We start from the raw sequence: 19,663 nt of genomic DNA on the forward strand, positions 1-19,663 counted from the left end.
CTGATTCCAAGGAGTTCCATACTTTCAAGAAATCTTACCCAGTATTTTCCTGGAAAGCCCTAGAAGGACTTAAAAGACCCTCACTTATATTAGCATTTGTCTTCTTTCATTCTTAACTTCCTTGAGGAAGGCTCAGGCTCTTTTATGCCATTCCTTGCTGCTTATTCTCTATGAAATTGCACGAGTGTGTCTCCTGGTGGTCTAAAGCTACAAAACTCAAGAGGTACCAAACATGCTGTATTGTCTGAGCCAGAATTTTGTATTTTGTGCCTTAACAAGAAGACTGTCCCTTTTGCTAATTGTGTATCATGACATTCTTGTGAGCTGGTACTTAGGCTTCAGGGGTTTTGGCCCGTGTATCATAATGCTCTGTAGAAAGGTCCACCAACTCTGGTTCCAGGCTGGAAAATAGATGTAGAGTGTCAGAATGCAGGAGTCCTCAAGGCCTACATCCAGCAAGTTGAGTATATATGGTCTTGTACCTGCCGGTATCCAGACAAGAAATACAAGTTTTCTGGCCACGGGGGCTGCTGCCCATCTCTTCTCAAAGGCTGTTGAAACTCTTACTCCCTAACCTCCAGTCACAGTGGCCTCCTCTCTGTGCTGTGAATGTGTGTCAGGCTTTTCTTATGCTTCTCCCTTTATCTAAAATCATAATAATCATGGCCAATACTTATTCTACACTAATTCCATTCTTGGTACTTTTCTAAGTTACTTATAGGTATTTACTTGTCTAATTTCCAAAACAACCCCAAGAGATAAGTGTTATTTTTTTTTTCATTTTAAAGATTAATAAATGGAGACATACAGCTTAAGAAATATGCCTCTGGTCACACATTTGAAGGTGCAGGGTTAGGACCTGAGCCCAGGCAATGAGATACCAGAGCCCTCCATTCTTTGATATCTCAGTAAGGGGCCCATAGCTTTCTGCATGGCTAACTCTGTCTCTCTCTAATCCCTCCATAGGATCTCTGCTATCTGGAATTATCAAATTTACCATTTTTATTGTGGTTGTTTCTTGTGTATGGTACTTCTTATGTTCTAGGGGATGTCCTAAATGCTTCACATAGACTAACTCACACAATCTTCAAGCTTATTAGGAAGGTGTATTATATTTTACAGATAAGGCAGTCAAAGCTTAGAAGTGTCAAGTACCTCACCCAAGGTCAGACAGCTAATAGTTCTTGTAGCCAGGATTGAAACTCATGCAGCTGGGCTCCAGAGTCTATGCTACTAATCATGCAACTTCTACTCTTCAGTGAAGGGATGGACCTGCTTCTTTAAGGCTTCAGCTTAAAGATCCCCAAGACTTAGAACCTATGGATACTTAATATTTGCTAAAATGTTAAGTAAATGAATAAATCTGTCTTTTCATCTATCAACATCCAAAGCATAAGGTCTCATTCCGGTAATGTTTTATTTCCCTTTCCCTGATCCATCTCCTCTCACTTTCTGATGGCCTAAATTATTCCACTGTGCCCTTGGACCTGCTGGTCCCCAGCCATCCAACCCTGGCTGTCATATAAATGTGGCTCCCTTGCTAAAGATGTCAATTCTCTGGTAGGCTTTTCACGTATCGGCTCTTTGTTTTCTTAAGAGCCAAAAGAGTAAGAATAAGATAGGGGATTGAAATGTTTCTGACATCCCACTTTTGTTTGCAGACCATAAATCCTTCTTATAAAAGATTTTGCTTTCAGAGGTCTCTGTCATTTGACCATGCTGCTCACACTCATGTCCGTTTCGCTTCTTTATATATCCTCTAAGTTCCCAGCACAGTGTATGGTACTCAGTAAATATCCACCTCCTGGTTATTCGTATTTCTTCCCCTTCTCAGCAGAGAGGGATTTCTTCTTTATAGGCTCTCTTATTCATGTGCCAGTCAGCTCTTGTTAATAGGCCCCGGAGAGATAACAGTCTTCCAGTTCATCAGAAAATGCCTAAAGGTCAGTTTTGGCTCAGGTTTAGTTGAGACATGAATAAAAAGCCTCAGCAGAAAATAATCTAATCCAAAAAATAGTGGTCTAAGGTACGCATCAAGTGAACATCATCAATTGATTTATCAAAGATACCAGGAAGGACATTCAGACCCCTTTTTCCACTTTATGAACATAGCCATATTTCACAAAAACAATGTCTTTTGATAGGGGTACGATGTATTACTGTTTATTTTCCCCTGTAATTCTTGTCACTGGAATGTGATTAAGTGAAAGGAAGTAGATAGGGGAGTTCTGATGGCATGGAAGCTTCGATGAAGCCAGCTGTCTTCCCCAAGGCCAGGTTTCTGTCTTTCCTCTACTGTGAGTCTCCTCTCAACTTAAATTTCATTTAATGTAGTACAAGGCCTTTTAAATTGTAAAAGGCTATTCAAGTGAAAGGTCACTGTTATTATACTCATAGGAATATAATTAAAGAGCAGTAGGACTCAGTACCACTGATATGAGACAGACCCTCTCAAACCCATCAGAGTGTCTGCTGGGCAGGAAGGCTCACCCTTACTTTGCTTTTTTACCCTCTCTGGCTTATAAGGTTTCTTGTAACTGATTTAAAAGAAAAAAAAAATAAGGAAATTTCTCTTTGTGCAGCTTAGGCTAAATCTAGTCTAGCAGAAGATACCCGGAATCTGACTTTTTGGACCTTTCAAGACAATTAGCAGTTTATTCTTTTTTCAGGTTAGAAAGAATGCAGTGATACCACTTGTAATCCCCACACTCCTCCTGCCTTCGAGTGGACTCAGAGAATGACTACGCTGAAATTCACACTGCGTAGTTTTACTGCTGGTCACTTAAGAGTTAGTAATGTTTTGATCACTTTCTGACTTCGTGATAAAGTCCGTTTACTCATAAATTAATCTAATTTCACATTGTAATATAAATCCTCACTCTTAGTAGAGAACTGTGAGCCTCCTGCCATACTGGGGAGCTTAAGTAAGGAAATGGACTGATTTGGAATTTTTTTTTTAATGTCAAGCAAATAGGCTAATGCATCATTCCTCGTAAGAAATTTCTATGCCTCTGTTACTTCCATCTGTTACCCTGCCTTCCTCTTACTCTCATAGATGTACAGCTTGCTTCGTGTTCCAATCTGAATTTGCTCAATTCAGTTGTGCCCCAAATCCAGCCCCATCTCATTTTCTTCATGACATTGCTCCAGTAATTCTCATATCTCTCTCCGAATCACCAGTCTTCCTCTTTTTACTGGGTATTTTCCATCAGTATACAAACAAACAAAACCCAAACAAATAAAAAAAGTTCTTTCTCTGTTGGTTACTACTTCTTTTGCAGCAAAATTTCTTGAGTTATTTATACTTACTGTCTTTGATTCCTCTCCTCTTATTCCTCTTTTTAATCCGTTATTGTCAGGCTTTCACATGTAACTTCTCCCATTCCTCCACCCAATCTATTCTTGTCAAAGCCCCTCAAAACCTCCATTTTGCTAAATCCAGTTATCATCTTACTTGGTCTACCAGCAGTGTTTCCAGGAGCTGGTCACTTCCTTTTCCTTGATAGACTTACTGTTGTGGTTGTTCAAAAACATCTCTTGGTTTCCCTCCTCTCTCTGGTTTTTCCTTATCAGTCTCCTTTGCTGATTCGCTGTCTTCTCCCTACCACCTTACTGTTGCAACTCCCCAAGCCTCAGTCCCTAGTCCTCTTCCATCCTCTGTTTATACTTAACTGTCTTCGTGATCTCTTTCATTTCATGGCTTTAAATATCACATGTATGCTAACCACTCCCAAACTTCTTTATCTAGTCCTGACCCCTCTCCCAATTCTAGGCTTGTTTATTTATCCACCTAGTCAATATCTCCACTCAGAGATATTGTAATGGATTCTCTACATGTAACATATCCAAAATAAACTTATCTTCTGGTTCAAATTGGCCCTACCTACATTCTTCCCATCTTTATTAACACCATTTGTATCTTCTCCTTGCTCTAAAGCTCTGAATTTTGGGGGACATCCTTGACTCCTCTTTCTCTCACTATCACATCTAACTTGTCAGAAAATCCTTTTGGCTGTACCTTCAATTATATGTGACTACTGCTGATCTCTGGTGCCAGAGCCTAGTCCCAGCATCATCTCACTTGGATAACTGCAGTACCATCTTTGCATACTTCCTCTCCCTGTCACAGTCTGTTTCCAGCACAGCAATCAGAATGAATTGTGAAAAATTTGTCAGGTTATGTCTTTACTTTACTCTGGCCAAAACTCTTCATTAGTTTCCGGACTCTGCTCAGTAAAGACCAAAACCCTTTCAAAAGCCATCAAAACCATGGATTCTCTCTCCCTCGCACCAAATACTCTGTCTCCATCTCTTACTATTTTCCTCCTCACTCCCTTCACACTGGCTACCTTGTTTTTCTTGAACAGAGCAGCCATGCACCAACCATTTCTTCTTCCTGGAACACCTTCTACCCAGATATTTGCCTGGCTAACTTCCCTATCTCCTTCAAGTCTTAGTTCAAACGATACCTTCTCAATTCTCTCTACTCTGACCACTTTACTGGGCAATACCCTCTCCTGATCTCTGTACCCCTTATCCTCCTTTCCCTACTCTGTAATTCTTATTACTATTTTCCATACTTGCTTTCTTCTATCTTACCATACTGGCTATTTTTCATTTGCTCCCTCAGAGCCATTCTCCATCCTGCTCTGTGCCCTGGAATGATGAAATGTATGAACTGCCTCAACAGGCTTCTGGTCCTTTGGGTTTCAGTTGTGTGTAATCAACAGGAGGCAGAAGCAATAGGTCAGATGGCAAAAGGGCCATGAGGCTGGGGTATTTATTTCCCCAGATCCCTTCCTGCTGTGTCTCTATCTATTGACAGCTTTGCTCTACTGAAATCTGTAACTCCTGTCATATGGCCCTTTATGAGTTTTGATAACTCTGACCTTTATTTGTTCCTTCAGTCCTAATGGTATAACTCCTCCCTGAAGTTGTTAGCCCTGGGATTATGCACTAGCCATTATTGGTTTCCTTAAACCTTGACCTTACATTTTTTTTTTAATTTTTTTTTAATTTTATTTTTCATAAACATATAATATCTTTTTATCCCCAGGGGTACAGGTCTGTGAATCGCCAGGTTTACACACTTCACAGCACTCACCATAGCACATACCCTCCCCAATGTCCATAATCCCACCCCCCCAACCCCCCTCCCCCCATTAACCCTCAGTTTGTTTTGTGAGATTAAGAGTCAATTATGGTTTGTCTCCCTCCCAATCCCATCTTGTTTCATTTATTCTTCTCCTACCCCCTTAACCCCCCATGTTGCATCTCCTCTCCCTCATGTCAGGGAGATCATATGATAGTTGTCTTTCTCCGATTGACTTATTTCGCTAAGCATGATACCCTCTAGTTCCATCCATGTCGTCGCAAATGGCAAGATTTCATTTCTTTTGATGGCTGCATAGTATTCCATTGTGTATATGTACCACATCTTCTTTATCCATTCGTCTGTTGATGGACATCTAGGTTCTTTCCACACTTTGGCTATTGTAGACATTGCTGCTATAAACATTCGGGTGCACGTGCCCCTTCGGATCACTACATTTGTATCTTTAGGGTAAATACCCAGCAGTGCAATTGCTGGGTCATAGGGTAGTTCTATTTTCAACATTTTGAGGAACCTCCATGCTGTTTTCCAGAGTGGTTGCACCAGCTTGCATTCCCACCAACAGTGTAGGAGGGTTCCCCTTTCTCCGCATCCTCGCCAGCATCTGTCATTTCCTGACTTGTTAATTTTAGCCATTCTGACTGGTGTGAGGTGGTATCTCATTGTGGTTTTGATTTGTATTTCCCTGATGCCGAGTGATGTGGAGCACTTTTTCATGTTTGACCTTACATTTTTAAAGTAGTCTTTTTTATTAAACTTTTTACTAAGAATGTCGTCTAGTTCCTATCTGAGATCCTAACTGAAAAACATACTAATATACTTATCATGTTACTTATTGTCTATATCCCACAACAGTGATCTTTCTCTGTTTTGTTCACTGATGCATCCCCAAAATTTAAAGCAGTGCCCAGCACATAGAACATGCTTAGTATGTATTTTTTGTTAGTATGAATATGCAAATGAATTAAGGATTCTTATCATGCCTATTCTCCTCTTCTAATAATGTGGTTCTCAATATTTTTATTTAGATATTCTCCCAAGTTTAAGGTCAGGATATCAATGTTGGAAGAAATTTTTGTGGACATCTACTCTCTTAGTCAACATTCCTGAAAGGTGGTTGTCTGACCACATAGCTTGTGAGAGCACAATATTGCCTGTGAAAATATTTTCATTTTCAAACATCACTAATTGTTAAATAATATGTCATTTTGTTCTGTCTCTCTGAAGCTCATGTCTTTTTCTCATAATTCAACCTTATGGAGTTATACAAGTCTCTTACCTATCTATCCTTCCCTCTGGTACTCTTGTTAACATGTATAGATAGCTAATATGGTGCTCTGTGTTTTTACTCTGCATGAAAGTAAGCATCCCCAGCTCTTTTTCAATATCAGTCTACAATATTCCGTGAAGCTCTCCTTTGGTCATGTTCCTCTTGTTAAAAATGCCACAAAAAGTGTAATGCATAGAATTGAATATATCATTTCAACCCAAACAGAAATAAACAAAATAGGCATCTTCTTTAATCACATTATTGTACTTTTGTTAGTGTAAACACTAATTAACTGAACATTGTTATTGTTGTTGTTATTTTATTTAAGATTTTTAAATTTATTTGAGTGAGAAAGAGAGCACTAGTGAAGAGAGGAGCAGAGGCAGAGGAAGAGAGAATCTCAAGCAGACTCTATGCTCACTGTGGGGCTTGGTCTCACAACCCTGAGATCTTGACCTAACCTGGAACCAAGAGTCAGACACTTAACTGACTGTACCATACAAGTGCCCATGTTGTTATTATACCTGTTATGAGCCAAGGAAGGATTGCTCTCAGGTTGTATAATACATACCACACAATTCTTTCACTCAGGGGGCTGGCCATCTAATAGGAAGGAGCTGGGCAAAGAAACAACAAAGGTGATGCTGTGTCCTAGCTGGTAGGATAGAAATGTGCATATGACGTTGTTCACAGCTACCTCAAAGGATTGATTCATGGAAGCAATGTTTGTGGCAGCCTAGGTTTTAATTCCAGTTTATTCAATATTATCAACTGGTTTACTTTTTTGAAAAGCTGATGAGCACAACTATATTTCAGTTGTTTCAATGTGTGCTTTTCTGTAAATGAGGTTGATTATTCAAATATTCATTAACCATTTGTAGTTCTTCAGTTAATATCTTGGTAACTTTTTTACTCTTTCCTATTGTTAGATTGTCTTTTATTGATTCATTAGAACTCTAAATATAACTTCTATAGACTTACCCTTTGTTATATACCTTGCAAATATTTTCTTTTTACTGTTTGTGTATCATTTGATATGCTGTATTTTCATTATTGTTCAACTCAAAAGACATTCTAATTCTTTTTTTTATTAACATATAATGTATTAAATGTACTATTTGTTTCAGGGGTACAAGTCTGTGATTCGTCGGTCTTACACAATTCATAGCACTCACCATAGCACATACCTTCCCCAATGTCCATCACATAGTTACCCCCTCCCTCCCATCTCCCTCTGCTCTAGCAACCCTCAGTTTGTTTCCTGAGATTAAGAGTCTCTCTCTCGGGGCGCCTGGGTGTCTCAGTGGGTTAAAGCCTCTGCCTTCAGCTCGGGTCATGATCCCAGGGTCCTGGAATTGAGCCCCACATCAGGCTCTCTGCTCAGCGGGGAGCCTGCTTCCTCCTCTCTCTGACTGCCTCTCTGCCTACTTGTGATCTCTGTCTGTCAAATAAATAAATAAAATCTTAAAAAAAAAAAGAGTCTCTCTCTCTCTTTTTAAATTTATTTGATAGAGATCACAAGTAGGCAGAAGGCAGGCAGGGGGTGGGGGGGAAGTAGGCTCTCCATTGATCAGAGAGCCTGATGGGGGGCTCAATCCCAGGAACCGGAGATCATGATCTGAGCTGAAGGCAGAGGCTTTACCCACTGAGCTACCCAGGCGCTCCAGATTAAGAGTCTCTTATGGTTTGTCTCCCTCTCTGGTTTCCTCCTGTTTCATTTTTCCCTCCCTTCCCCTATGGTCCTCTGTCTTCTTTCTCAAATTCCTCATATAAGTGAGGTCATATGATAACAGTCTTCCTCTGATTGACTTATTTTGCTTAGCATAATACCCTCTAGTTCCATCCATGTTATTGCAAATGTCAAGATTTCATTTTTTGATGACTGCACAATATTCCATTGTATATATATACCACATCTTCTTTATGCATTCATCTGTTGATAAACATCTAGGCTCTCTCCATAGTTTGGCTATTGTGGACATTGATGCTATAAATATTGGGGTGCACATGCCCCTTCACATCACTACATTTGTATCTTTAATGTAAATACCCTGTAGTGCAATTGCGGGGTCGTACAGTAACTCTGTTTTCAAATTTTTGAGGAAACTCCACAGTTTTCCAGAATGGCTGCACCAGCTTGCACTCCCACCAATAGTGTAAAAGGGTTCCCCTTTCTCTGTATCCTTGCCAACACCTGTCATTTCCTGACTGGTTAATTTTAGACATTCTGACTGGTGTGTGGTGGTATCTCACTGTGGTTTTGATTTGTATTCCCTGATGCCGAGTGATGTGGAGCACTTTTTCATGTGTCTATTGGCCATTTGGATGTCTTCTTTGGAGAAATGTTTGTTCATGTCTTCTGCCCATTTCTTAATTGGATTATTTGTTCTTTGGGTGTTGAGTTTGGTAAGTTCTTTATAGATTTTGGATACTAGCCCTTTATCTGATATGTCATTTGCAAATATCTTCTCCCATTCTGTCAGTTGTCTTTTGGTTTCGTTGACTGTTTCCTTTGCTGTATAAAAGCTTTGGATCTTGATGAGGTTCCAATAGTTCATTTTTTGGCCTTGCTTCCCTTGCCTTTGGTGATGTTTCTTAGAAGAAGTTACTGTGGCTAAGGTCAAAGAGGTTGTTGTCTGTGTTCTCCTTAAGGATTTTGATGGATTCCTGTCTCACATTGAGGTCTTTCGTCCATTTTTGAGTCTATTTTTGTGTGTGGTATAAGGAAATGGTCTAGTTTCATTCTTCTGCATGTGGCTGTCCAATTTACCCAACACCATTTGTTGAAGAGGCTCTTTTTTCCATTGGACATTCTTTCCTGCTTTGTCGAAGATTAGTTGACCATAGACTTGAGGGCCCATTTCTGGGCTCTCTATTCTGTTCCAATGATCTATGTGTCTGTTTTTGTGTCAGTACCATACTGTCTTGATGAGTACAGCTTTGTAATAGAGCTTGAAGTATGGAATTATGATGCCTCCAGCTTTGGGTTTCTTTTTCAACATTCCTCTGGTTATTCAGGATCTTTTCTGGTTCCATATAAATTTTAGGATTTGTTCCATTTCTTTGAAAAAAGTTAATGAAATTTTTTTTTTTTAGATTTTATTTGTCAGAGAGAGAGAGGGAGAGAGAGCAAGCACAGGCAGACAGAATAGCAGGCAGAGGCAGAGGAAGAAGCAGGCTCCCCAATGAGCAAGGAGCCCAATGTGGGACTCGATCCCAGGATGCTGGGATCATGACCTGAGCCGAAGGCAGCTGCTTAACCAACTGAGCCACCCAGGCGTCCCAGTTAATGACATTTTGATAGGGATTGCATTAAATGTGTAGATTGCTCTAGGTAGCATAGACATTTTCACAATATTTGTTCTTCTAATCCATGTACATGGAACGTTTTTCCATTTCTTTGTGTCTTCCTCAGTTACTTTCATGAATACTCTAGTATTGAGAGTATTTTATGGATCTTGTTCTTTCTTTTATTAATGTATTATATCACATTGATTGATTTGTGGGTGTTGAACCAACCTTGCAGCCCAGGAATAAATCTCACTTGGTCATGATGAATAATCATTTTAATGTATTGTTGGATCCTATTGGCTAGTATTTTGGTGAGAATTTTTACATCCATGTTCATCAGGGATATTGGTCTGTAATTCTTTTTGATGGCATCTTTTTCTGGTTTAGGATCAAGGTCATGCTGGCTTCATAAAATGAGTTTGGAAGTTTTCCTTCCATTTCTATTTTTTGGAAAAATTTCAGGAGAATATATATTAATTCTTCTTTAAAAGTTTGGTAGAATTCCCCTGGGGAGTCATCTGGCTCAGGGCTTTTGTTTGTTGGGGGATTTTTGAAGACTTTTTAATCTCCTTACTGGTTATGGGTCTGTTCAGGTTTTCCATTTCTTCCTGGTTCAGTTTTGGTAGTTTATTTGTCTCTAGAAATTCAGCCATTTCTTCCAGATTGTCAAATTTGCCTGCATATAGTTGCTCATAATATGTTCTTGTAATTGTTTGTATTTCTTTGGTGTTGGTTGTGATCTCTCCTCTTTCATTCATGGTTTTATTAATTTGGGTCCTTTCTCTTTTCCTTTTGATAAGTCTGGCCAGGGGTTTATCAATCTTATTAGTTCTTTCAAAGAACCAGCTCCTAGTTTCATTGATCTGTTTTACTGTTCTTTGGGTTTCTATTTCATTGATTTCTGCTCTGATCTTTATTATTTCTATTCTCCTGCTGTGTTTAGGCTTTCTTTGCTGTTCTTTCTCCAGGTCCTTTAAGTGTAGAGTTAGGTTGTGTATTTGAGACCTTTCTTTTTTCTTGAGAAAGGCATATATTGGTATATCCTTTTCTTTCAGGACTACCTATGCTGTATCCCAAAGATTTTGAACAGTTGTGTTTTCATTTTCATTTGTTTCCATGAATTTTAATATCCTGGTTGACCCATTTGTTCTTTAGTAGGATCCTCTGAAGCCTTCATGTATTTTGAGTTCTTTCCAAATTTCCTCTTGTGGTTGAGTTCTATATTCAAAGCATTGTGGTCTGAAAATATGCAGGGAATGATCCCATTCTTTTGGTACCATTTGAGACCTGATTTGTGATCTAGGATGTGATCTATTCTGGAGAATATTCCGTGTGCACTTAGAGAAGAATGTGTATTTTGTTGCTTTGGGTTGGAGTGTTCTGAATATATCTAAAATGTCCATCTGGTCCAGTGTGTTAATTAAAGCCTTTTTTTTCCTTGTTTGATTTTTTGCCTAGATTATCTGTCCATTTCAGTGAGGGGAGTGTTAAAGTCCCCCTACTATTATTGTATTATTGTCGATGTGTTTCTTTGATATTGTTATTAATTGGTTTATGTAGTTGGCTGCTCTCATGTTGGGGCGTAGATATTTGAAAGTTTTAGATCTTCTTGTAGGACAGACCTTTTAAGTATGATTTAGTGTCCTTCCTCATTTCTTATAGTCTTTAGCTTAAAATCTAATTTATCTGATATAAGGATTGCCACCTCAGCTTTCTTTTGATGTCCATTAGCATAGTAAATTGTTTTCCACCCCCTCACTTTAAATCTGGAGGTGCCTTTGGGTCTAAAATAGTTTCTTGCAGACAGAATATTGATGGGTCCTGCTTTTTTATCCATTCAGATACCCTGTGTCTTTTGATTGGGGCATTTAGCCCATTTACATTTAGGGTAACTATTGAAAGATATAAATTTAGTGCCATTGTATTGCCTGTAAGGTGGCTGTGACTGTATAATGTCTCTGTTCCTTTCTGGTCTGTTACACTTAGGCTCTCTCTTTGCTTAGAGGACCCCTTTCAATATTTCCTGTATAGCTGGTTTGGTGTTTGCAAATTCTTTTAGTTTTTGTTTGTCCTGGAAGCTTTTTAATCTCTCCTATTTTCAGTGACAGCCTCGCTGAATATAGTATTCTTGGCTGCATATTTTTCTCATTTTGTGCTCTGAATATATCATGCCAGTCCTTTGGCCTGCCAGGTCTCTGTGTATAGGTCTGCTGCCCATCTAATATTTCTACCATTGTATGTTACAGACCTCTTGTCCCAAGGTGCTTTCAGGATTTTCTCTTTGTCACTGAGACTTGTAAGTTTTACTATTAGGTGATGGGGTGTGGACCCATTTTTATTGATTTTGAGGGCATTTTCTGTGCCTTCTGGATTTTGATGCTTGTTCTCTTGGCCAAATTAGGGAAATTATCTGCTATATTTTGCTCCAAAATACCATTTACCCTTCTCTATCTTTTTTCTTCTTCTGGGATCCTGATTATTCTAATACTGTTTCATCTTCTGGTATCAATTATCTCTTGAATTCTCTCCTTGTGGTCCAGTAGTTGTTTGTCTCTCTTTTTCTCAGCTTCTTTATTCATCATTTGGCCTTCTATATCACTAATTCTCTCTTCTGCCTCATTTATCCTAGCCATAAGAGCCTCCATTTTTTATTGTACCTCATTAATATCTTTTTTTATTTCAACATGGTTAGATTTTAGTTCTTTTATTTCTCCAGAAAGGGATTCTCTAGTATCTTCTGTGCCTTTTTCAAGCCCAGCTTGTATCTTTATAATCATCATTCTAAACTCTAGTTCTGACATCTTACTAATGTCTGTATTGATTAGGTCCCTACCAGTCAATACTGCCTCTTGGTTTGTTGTTGTTGTTGTTGTTGTTTTTGTTCTTCATTTCATACCATGAAATTTTCTGCCTTGTCATTTGTCCAGAGAAGAATAGATGAATGAGAGAACAAAATGCTAAAAGGGTAACAATGACCCCAGAAAAATATTCACTAACCACATCAGAAGAGACCCAAAACCAGGGTGAGAAGAACGGGAAAAAAAATATGATTAGGCTGAATAGAACAGAGCCATACACTTGATTTTGGATGTATCTTGGTCTGTTAGAAGAAACTGCCTCCCAAAATTTTAAAGAAAGAAAAACTTTAAGTTATTGATAAGATGTTGGTTAAAATAGGAATGAGGAAATATTCAAAAGAAAAATAGAAAAAGAAAAGAAAAGAACAAAAACTTAAAAAAAAGTAACTTCAAAAGACTAAAAAAATCATGGGAAAAAAGCCATGAATTCTATGTGCTGTATTCACCTTGCACTGATGTTTTGCTGTTCTTATTGATCTGTAACCTTGGTCTTGGCTGGATGTTCTTGCTTATCTTCTGGGGGAGGGGCCTATTGCAGTGAGTCTCAAATGTCCTTTATCTCAAATTCTGCCTGAGGCAGAATTACACCACACTGCAAGGGCCGGCAGCCCCAATCTTTCTGACCCTCTAGGGTCCTGAGAACACACTGACCCAGTGAGGATTCTATTCTCCCCCACTAAGCCACTGGAGCAATGTCCCTCCACAGAGCAGACTTTTAAAAGTTCTGATTTTGTGCTCTGCTTCTCTCTCATTTGCTGATAGCCAACTGATGGAGGCTCCCAACCCCCTTAGTCTATCTTTCTGTATATTGCCTTGGATTCACTTCTCTGCACGTCCTACCTTCCAGAAAGTGGTCACTTTTCTCTTCATAGAATTGCTGCTATTCTTCTCTTCAATCTCTTGTTTGAGTCTGTAGGTGTTGAGAATGGTTTGATAATTATCTAGCTGAATTCCTGGGACCAGATAAAATTTAAGTATCCTACTCCTCCTCCATCTTGCTCCTCCCTCTCTAACATTCTAATTTCTATTGAGATCTATCTGTCAATAGATCATTTACCTGTTTTACTGATGGGTCATTTGGAAGTACATCGTTTAATTCCCAAACATTTGTGGATTTACTGGTTATCTTTTTAAAAAAATATTGATTTCTAACTTAATTTCACTGTGGTCAGAAAATATACTTTGAATTATTTTATCACTTTAACATGTGTTGAAATTTGCCTTATGGCCTGGAATATGGTCACTTTTGGTAAATGTGCTGTGCAAAATTTTAAAAGAATGTGTATTTTAGGCCAAATTTGTTAATTATGTTTTTTAGATCTTCCATAGTCTTACCAATTTTTTTATAAATATTCTATTGATTATTGAGGTAGATATTTTTTAATCTTATGGTTATGGATTTGTCTGTTTCTCTTTGGGTTTTGTCAATATTTTTACTTTACATATTTTAGTAGTAGCAAATAAATTTGGAAGTATACCATACTTATGGACTGATACTTTTTATCATTATGAATTTTTTCACCATATCTGTCATGCTCCTTGCCTAAAATTTATTTTGTTTCATATTATTGTAATTATAATGTACAAATTATTAAAAAATTAATGTACTTACAATATTTGCAAATGTACCTTTTATTTTTGGTTATTGCTGAAAGGCATATCTCTTTCCGTGTATTTTCTTTTAAGCTTTGCATGTCTTGATATTTACAAGGTGGCTTTTGGACATGGTTTGAAATTTGGTTTTGTTTTTATCCAGTCTGGCAATCTTGGTTAGCTGCATGATTTATGCTATTTCTATTTTATATATCTTGCCATATTTTTGTATGTTAATCTCCCTTCTTATTACTCATCTTCTATCTGTTCCACTTGTTCTACATTCACTTTTATCTCTATCTTGAATCATTTGTGATTGTTTTTACTTTTTTTCAGCTTTATTCTCTATCCTTTGTTAGTTGTACTGTGTTTTCCATTTTCTCTCTTGTTATTTTAGAGATTAAAACATGAATATTACCTTGTTAATGTTTAATGTCAACTGACTCTTTCAACACTTCTCAGAGAGTAATGTGTTAGAACACTTCTGATCTGCCTTGTGGTCTAGAGTGGCAATTTTTTAAATCCTAAAATCCTCATTTAACATTATTTTTATACAGTCAATATTCATTTTCTGTGTGTGCTTTTTTTTTTTTTACATCTTGGTTTTGTCCTTTAGAAAATTCATTATCTATGGTTAGCTATGATTTTCTTTGAATTTTTATTGTTTGGGTTTCCTGGTGCTTCCTGCATTTCTACTTTGATTTTTTTCATAACTTTTGGAAAATTTATTAATTTCATCTCATTCTCTCTCTTCTTTTCTTCTGAGCTTCATGACATATGTGCTACATGGTTACATTTTCCCCAAATGTCCTTAGATTCTTTTCTGGGAATTCTTTTTTTTTTTTTTTTTCTTTTACTTGTTTTTGTGTTTGGGCACATAGTTTCTATGATACAGACACATACACACACACACACACACACACACACACACACACCCATACTCTATATATGTTTCTTTCTGGTTTAGCTCTAGTGATTAATATACTCTTATTTGGGAGTAAACTGAAATAATTTTAATAAGAGGCTCCAGCTCTCTGATATCAACCACTTGCATCCCTTTCTATGCTGGAAATCTCTTTATATTAATTATGTCTCAGTATAATACAGTAATGTTTCTGTCACTTCCAGTTCATAAACCACCTCATTCTGGTTTGGTAAGACTCTGACCGACTAATGTTATACTTTCAATCACAGAAACTAAGACCTTATTTTTCTTGCAGAGAGTTTTGATAATGGCTCCAGTATCTTGCAATGTATTCTCACTTCTCCATTCATTTTTCTGGGTAGTTACGATCCTAATGTTGGGCAGGAGTCTGGCTAGGTAAAACAGTGATATCCTTATTTGTCTGCCTGTGTCAGGTTTGGTCTGTGTGTCTGCTGTTCTAACTTACTGTATATAGACTCATTATCTATGGTGAGAGCTTCAAAAGGACTCAATACAGAAGGGCTCACACCCAAGTAGTCCACATAGGCATTGATGACCCTTTCCTAGGTTAGACTATGCTTTCTGGATATCTCTCAATTGTTAGTGTCTTAATATCTTCCTCTAATGCTCAACTCCATGGTCATGATTAGTTTGAAGGTTTGGGACGAAACCAGGTAACATATCCATCCTGCCCCCTCACTTCCTGAATCTGTCTGTGTGTCTTGATCTCAAGGAAACTAAGGATATAAGAAGGCAGCCTTTCTTTTGCCGTTGACAGTTCTCTACCATGTAGCTTTTCATCTTTCCTCATTGTTCTTACCTTTGCTCCAGTAGTATAGAGACAGGTTGGGCATGCTTCTGATTGAACTGGTATATGTATTGAACTGGTGTATTTCTGATGAGCACTGGGTTTTATATGAAACTGATGAATTGTTGAACACTACATCAAAAACTAATAATGTACTGTATGTTGGCTAACTGAACGTAATAATAAAAAATAAATCAGCAGAAATGGCAACAACAACAAAAAAATAGTGCCTAATAGGTGGCAAACTAGAAATCAAAAAGCCAATTTCCCCTTCTTGAAGGGACCTCCATTATTTACAACCAGTTCTTCAGAATCTTTCTCATTTAACTTTGGGGAGGTTCCCACAAGGAGGTAAAGAGAGGGAAAATTTTTCCTTCGGTGGCCTTCACTCGAAGCACCTTCTTTCTCCCTGTGGTGCTGGCAGTTGTACCATGAAGTGAGCATTGAGGAGAATTAGAGCTTGTTCCATAGCATATATCTCTGAGTAAACCTCAACAGCTTGTAGCTTTCTAGACTTAGAATGTAGTACATCAGCTTCTTGTTTCTACTCATTTGTGAATCTTAATTTCCAATTTTGCCCTTTGGCTCTTAATAGGATCCCATTATATACAGAAACACCATATTTTTAGTGACTATTCACAAGAGTTTATATGGAGCTTGAAGACCAATTAAAAGCTTGTTTATTACTTTTATAAAATGTGCTTGTCAACCTACTTATTTCACACCTTTTGTTAGGTAATTGATTGAAAAATCAAATGTAGGGTATCTGGATGGCTTAGTCAGTTAAGCATCTGCCTTCAGGTCAGGTTGTGATCCCGGGATCCTGGGATGGAGCCCTGCGTTGGGCACCCAGCTCAGCTGGGAGTCTGTTTCTCCATTTCACTCTGTCCCTCCCACTCCACCCCGGCTTGTGCTCTCTCTCTCTCTCCCTCACTCTCTCTCAAATAAATAAGTAAAATCTTAAAAAATAAAATAAAATAAATCAAATGTGAAACTATTTCTTCATTGAATATTATTCTTATTTATATCAAATGGAATATAGAAAAGTACATAAAGATTAGCATTCAAATATCTTTTCTCCTTTTTCTTAAATGTCATCTTTAATATGTTGTTAATTGTTATATTAATGGTTTGGGTACTTACATAGGCTGGTTAGTATCACAGATATTATGAAATGGGGGAAGGACAAAAACAAAATAATAATGTCATGGTTTTCTTCTATCTGTATCTGTATTACACCCTACATATAGATTTCATAACAATTCCTATTTAACATTATATTATGAAGTTTACTTGTCAACTACTAAGAAGTTGGGGGAGGACTTGGACCTGACGTATCCAAAATGGTAACCAATTAATTAAAAATTTAAAAAACTAAAAATTCAGTACCTTAGTCACACTAACTGCATTTCAAGTACACAAGAGCTACATGATGCTAATGGCTACCATAATAGATAATAGCACAGATATTTGCATCATCCCAGGAAGTTCTGTTAAGTAGCTCTGGTCATATAAAACTAGAACCTATAGACAATGTAGATCTCCCAGGTCAGGCAAAGCAATCTCAAAAGGTTCCAACAAAAACAATCATTGGAAGTACAATTAGGTAAGTAAAGTTTGTATGAGAAAAACCCAGTGGTTTGCCATAGGTAAGCAAGGTATACTGTCTTAGGATATGATAGCAGGCAATAATCAGGGAAATCAGACAAATTTGGGAATTTAAGGGCTGGGTGTCTAGTCCAGAGAGTTTTTAGATGAAGACTGAGGTTTATTCATGAGGACCTTGTCTAGAATACATTTAGTAGAATTAGATTATAATCTCAGAATAAGACTGATTTAACAACAATTAAACAGCCCCTGATTAAGAATATGAAATAGAGCAGAATGTTAACATGGGGTTAAGTGTCCTTTCTATGGGGTGGTAGGTGATGAAAGTCTGAGACCAACAATTCATTATAATTAGCTGAATAGCAATATTACATATACAATAAAAGAACAAAAAGATGAATACCACAAGGCTTTATAATTCTACTTTTGTGCCCAATGTAGAAAGAAATGTGCAGTTTATTCTAATTTCTTATCTGAAGAGCTACTCTTTTGAGACTCAAATTTTCTTTCCAAGTAGCATAGTTAGGAGCTTTTCAAAATGGTTCATACTTCTTGGGTCTACTGGTGTTATTTTCTTGTTTTACTTCTGAACTTTTTTTTTAAAGCTAAGTCTACGTTATTTCTCCCAAAATGTTGAACATCTGGCATGACAATTACAATCATTCTTTTATATTAATTATGATTTTAATTTTGATTCTCAGCCATCATATTTTGAAATACCGTATTTACTTTAAGCTACCTAATTAATATATGTTATAGCCATCTTATAAAAAATGAGTTCATTTTAAAGGGAAACAAAATAAAAACCCATATGCTTAGTATTTAGATAGTAGTTACAATAATGCACTATTTAGGGACTTGTAATTTAGCCATCATGATTTCATAACCAATTGTTCCCCAGCCCTCAGGGATTAAGAATATGGTTTCCATGGTAATTCTGGATTCTAAAAATGCTCATCTTTGCCCTAAATGGGTAGTAAATAGTTCGAATAGAAAATAACCTGTTAGCTAGGATTATACGTTAGTGTTGTAAGAAGGAGAAATACACACCTATTCAAAAATAGACTAGTTTCAGGGCAACCTAATAGGTTCCAAGTCTGTAAAATCACAACCCCATGATTGCTAGTGTTAACAAAAGCTTGTTCTTTAATTACCTATATTGCATTCAGCTTCTGTTTCCTTCTAAAACCCAATTATGGCTAATAGCAGGGGTAAGGTGTATTCCTGTTGTTTATGGCAATTAATTTTAAAGTGCTTTTTTAAAATTTTCATTTGTCTTCATGACTTAATGAGTCAGGTTCAGATTTTGATTGGACACCTCCAGTTTAGTAGTCTTTACCTTGCCTGCATGCATAAATAGAATTTTTTGTAATGCGAATGTCTTTATTATTTTCCTTAACCAAATGTTGTTCTCTGAATGATGGAAATCATGCTATTTTTCTAAGTTCTTATTAGCAGGTTTTTTAATGTGGCATTTCCAACTCCTGACACCAAAGGGATATTTTGAAATTTGTAGAAAAGAGTTGGAGAACTTTTATTTATCCCTTCCTCCTACAAATCCATTTTGTCCCAGTGTGTTGTACATTGCCTAATCATTCTCTGCAGCTCAAATTCATATGTTCTCCTGCAGAGACTAGCAGCCTGCCTTCTAGAGTTGAGTCCAGAATAATTCAGCAGTCTATTTTCTGATTTAATTTTGCTGCTGTCCAACTGTGGTATAAACCCAGCCCTAAGAATTGAATGTAATTTGTGGCACTTTGCCTCACTTGAAAATACTTGTCTCTATTCCTCATGCACAGCAGAGTCATTGTTTCCATGATAACTAATGAGTTTTAGTTATTATAGTTATAAACAAGAAAATAAAAGAAATTCAAACAGTAGGAAACAGTTCTGTTGTTTTATTGAAAAAGAACTTCAGTGTACTGCCTGTAGGTGGTAGGTGCTGTTTTGGAGATGGGAAGAGATGAGTAGTTTTTCATCTATCCCTCTAATGTTCCTTCTTTTCCTTCCCCTGTCTTTAGAGTAGTCAATTAAACACATGGACAGTGAGACAACAGACTGGCCTGTCATTCTGTACTATTATTTGTCATTATTTTGACTGAGTTATTTTCTTTCAGAAGTGTCATTATTCTGATTATGGTCTATTCCTGAAAAAGACCCTTCCCCTGCATTAGCTAGGCAGCCTGTGAGAACATTT

Source organism: Enhydra lutris, unplaced genomic scaffold (genome assembly GCF_002288905.1).
Source record: "Enhydra lutris kenyoni isolate GAN:26980312 unplaced genomic scaffold, ASM228890v2 scaffoldscaffold3, whole genome shotgun sequence".
NCBI lineage: Eukaryota > Metazoa > Chordata > Mammalia > Carnivora > Mustelidae > Enhydra > Enhydra lutris.